Here is a 4,077-nt window from a genome sequence, read left to right as displayed (position 1 = left end):
CTCCGTCTGCTGTCTGCTTATTTACCCAACCGTGCCTGGGCTCTGAGGGGGGGCATCATATCGGGTGGGGGCTGGGTGTCATGCTAATCTGCAGAGAGGTGACATGTGGGGCTGTATCTAGAGGGGGGGGGGTGGTAACAAACACAGAAGTAACTAAAGATCTGGGAAGGGGCATCATTTTAAAGTGCGTGTGATGAATGGTGGGGCAATAAAATGTGAAAAATTCCGGTGACAACTCTTCAAGCCAAAGGTATAGATAAAATCTGCTTACCAGAGAACTGTTGGACCCGATAACGGATCGATCATGCGGTATCCTATCCGGCTAGTGGACCAAACTAAGCGGGAAATCCTGAAGAGTGTAGAGGACCCCAATGGGCCCAATATTCCCTCCGCTGAAGGTTTGATCCAGTGCGAATATCCCAACCATGTGAGTGGCTAGGGCATCGATAGGAATCCACATGACCTCTCAGTTCTGGTGAATAAGACCCCCTTTCAAGGGTGATTGGGGACCAACTGGAGAGACTCCAAGCTTTCATCCACAAAACATGAAGAGAAAAAAAATAGGGGCTCCGATGGTGCAGGTCAAAAGGGTATAATTAAAAAATAACGACATGCAGGATAAAAGTGATCAGTTCAATAAAAAAAAGGGGGGGGGGGAATATGGGGAGCGGTGTACCTGGACTGACGCGTTTCGTTCCAAATTGGACCTTACTGGGGCAATAAAAATGTAATCTTGCATTTGGTTTCTCTCCCCACAAAGTAATGCTCTCTTTGACATTGGTGGTCGGGGAGGGCCCAGAAAAAAAAATCTTCTACAATGGTGGTCATTGGGGAGCCCCAGTAATGTTCTCTTCTACAATGGTGGACACTGGGAATCCAGTCACCTGTCTTATTGCGTTGGTCAGTGGGGAGGGCCCCAGTAACATGTCGTCTTGTGGTGGCCATTGGGGAACCCCAACAAGCTCCCCTCTTGCAGTGGTGGCCATTGGAGCCCCAGTAATGTTCTCTCCTACAATGGTGGAGACTGGATCCACAGTAACCTGTCCTTACGTTGGTCAGTAACATGTGGTTGGTAGGGAGCCCCAACAAGGTCCCCCTCTTGCGATGGTGGCCACTGGGGAGCCCCAACAAGGTCCCCCTCTTGTGATGGTGGCCACTGGGGAGCCCCAACAAGGTCCCCCTCTTGCGATGGTGGAGACCCCATCATAGTGCTGCTCAAAGCAAGTTCCCCCGTCCCAGTCTGCCCCCCTATAGAGGTGCGGTCCCTGTCAAGCCAACTCTCTCAATCGTCCTCAATGCTGTCATCGCATACAAGCTCCTGGGTGGGAGGTGGCTCAATGGGGACTAGTGAGGCAAAACCAGTATATATTGTGATGTTCTCTGTGTGTGTGTGTGTGTGTGGAAGGGTCATCCCTACAAGACTACAATTTACCTGTCTCGTGGCCACGATCCACCTGTTGCTGACCCCAGTCTAGAGGATTGGCTGGTGTTCCCTTCATGAGATTGGCGTTGATGTCACATGATGCTGGGAGACTTGGGTGTCACCTGAACGGTGGGTCTGCAGTGACCCATCGTGATGATGAATCCCAGAACAGATGACGGCTGACCGTTTGTCTCCTTCCCCTCACATGACCAACAGCCCAAGTCTGAAAATTTAGGACTTTTTTATGCAAATCTTTGCTGGGAATGGCCACACCCTCCTAGCCGCCCACTGATGGGGAACCTCGGCACCCCAGATGTTTTGGAACTACATTTCCCATGATGCTCAGGCACTCTGCAGTGTAGGTGAGCATCATGGGAAACGTAATTCCAAGGTTCTCCATCACTGCTCTAGCCCCTCCCATCATAAGCAACCAATTACAAGGTCAGGGGGAATGGCCAGCTTTTGACTTTTCCTTCTGAAGTCTGAGTGCCCTGGTGGAATATGAGCGCCTGGCACCTCCTATATATACTTCTCACCAGTGCTGAGGGGGATGTACGGGGTCTGCTGACCATCTCTTCAAGGGACTGCTATAGAATAAGAACATCCAGCCAACCTAATGGTGTTGCCAACATCCCTGAGAGTACAATCAGAAGGCAGTACCCCCCCCCCCCCCCCCCCAATATATGGGCTTTAGAGGCAGCAGAGTATATTAACCACTTAAGACCCGGACCATTATGCAGGTACAGGACCAGGCCCCTTTCTCTTCTGTTCGTGGACGGACACAGCAGCAATTGACCTTAGGGTTATATACCTTCCTTTCAGGAGATGACTAGGCAGAAAAAACAGCACTTCAAGTGTTAAAACACTTCTCAGTATAGCACCTCCTGGGCGGGCCCCTTGGGTACATCCCTCTCCATCATGCAGCCCCAGTTTTTTTTTTCTGCCTAGCGTAAGAAGACATGGCTCCTCTGGGCCCATGTGCTCGAGTTTTTTTTCGCTTTTATTTTGAGATTCGGCACTGCGTCGCTCTAACTGACAATTGCGCGGTCTTGCGACGTGGCTCCCAAACAAAATTGGCGTTTTTTTTGTTTTTTTTTTCCCCCCCACAAATAGAGCTTTATTTTGGTGGTATTTGATCACCTCTGCGGTTTTTATTTTTTTGCGCTATAAACAAAAATAGAGCGACAATTGCGAAAAAAATGCAATATTTTTTACTATAATAAATATCCCCCAAAAATATATAAACTTTTTTCTTTTCCTCATTTTAGGCCGATACGTATTCTTCCTATTATTGGTAAAAAAATCGCAATAAGCATTTATCGGTTGGTTTGCGCAAAAGTTATAGCGTTTAAAAAATGGGGGGTAGATTTATGGCATTTTTATGAATTTATTATTTTTTTTTTTTACTACTAATGGCGGCAATTTTTTTTCGTGACTGCAACATTATGGCGGATACTTCGGACAATTTTGACACATTTTTGTGTCACAGTTTGGCGCCATTCCATGAGTGTGCGCAATTTTAATGCCTGACATGTTAGGTATCTATTTACTCGGCGTAACATCTTTCACAAAAAATTTGAGCTAACTTTACTGTTTTTGTTATTTTTTTTTTTTAATTCATGAAACCATTTTTTTTACAAAAAAAGCGTTTGAAAAATGATTGCGCAAATACCGTGCAAGATAAAGTTGCAATGACCGCCATTTTATTCCCTAGAGCAGTGATGGAGAACCTCGGCACCCCAGATGTTTTGAAACCTCATTTCCCATGATTCTCATGCACTCTGCAGTGGAGCATCATGGGAAATGTAGTTCCAAAACATCTGGGGGGCCGAGGCTTCCCCATCACTGCCCTAGGGTGTCTGCTAAAAACCCCATATATAATGTTTGGGGATTCTGAGAGGAAACCTCCCCGATAAATCACTGATAAAATGCCGCCAAAGCAGGGGGCGGGAACTGCATCAAGACCTCCCCATGGGAGGTCGGCAGCGGCTGCTCCTCCAGCTTTCAGACATCCAATAGGATGGCCTGGCACTTTGGCCAATAGGGAAATAGGTCTTACTGACCTGACTGATTGGTGAGAAGGCACTGTATAGTGAAAAAAATAGCAAAAATTCATTGGCTATGGTCACAAAATTGGATCGGGGGGAGGACGAGGACACTCTCAGTGGGAAGAATACTCCTCCCATTGGTGGTCAGTGGGAGTCATGTTCACCTACCATTGGTGGTCAGTGGGAGGCATGTTCACCTTCCATTGGTGGTCAGCGGGAGTCACGTTCACCTTCCATTGGTGGTCAGTGGGAGTCATGTTCACCTTCCATTGGTGGTCAGTGGAAGTCATGTTCACCTTCCATTGGTGGTCAGCGGAAGTCATGTTCACCTTCCATTGGTGGTCAGTGGGAGTCATGTTCACCTCACATTGGTGGTCAGTGGGAGTCATGTTCACCTCACATTGGTGGTCAGTGGGAGTCATGTTCACCTCACATTGGTGGTCAGCGGGAGTCATGTTCACCTCACATTGGTGGTCAGCGGAAGTCATGTTCACCTTCCATTGGTGGTCAGCGGGAGTCACGTTCACCTTCCATTGGTGGTCAGTGGGAGTCATGTTCACCTTCCATTGGTGGTCAGTGGGAGTCATGTTCACCTTCCATTGGTGG

Source organism: Rana temporaria (genome assembly GCF_905171775.1).
Source record: "Rana temporaria chromosome 2 unlocalized genomic scaffold, aRanTem1.1 chr2k, whole genome shotgun sequence".
In the NCBI taxonomy this organism is placed as follows: domain Eukaryota; kingdom Metazoa; phylum Chordata; class Amphibia; order Anura; family Ranidae; genus Rana; species Rana temporaria.
This window is presented reverse-complemented; position numbering follows the sequence as displayed.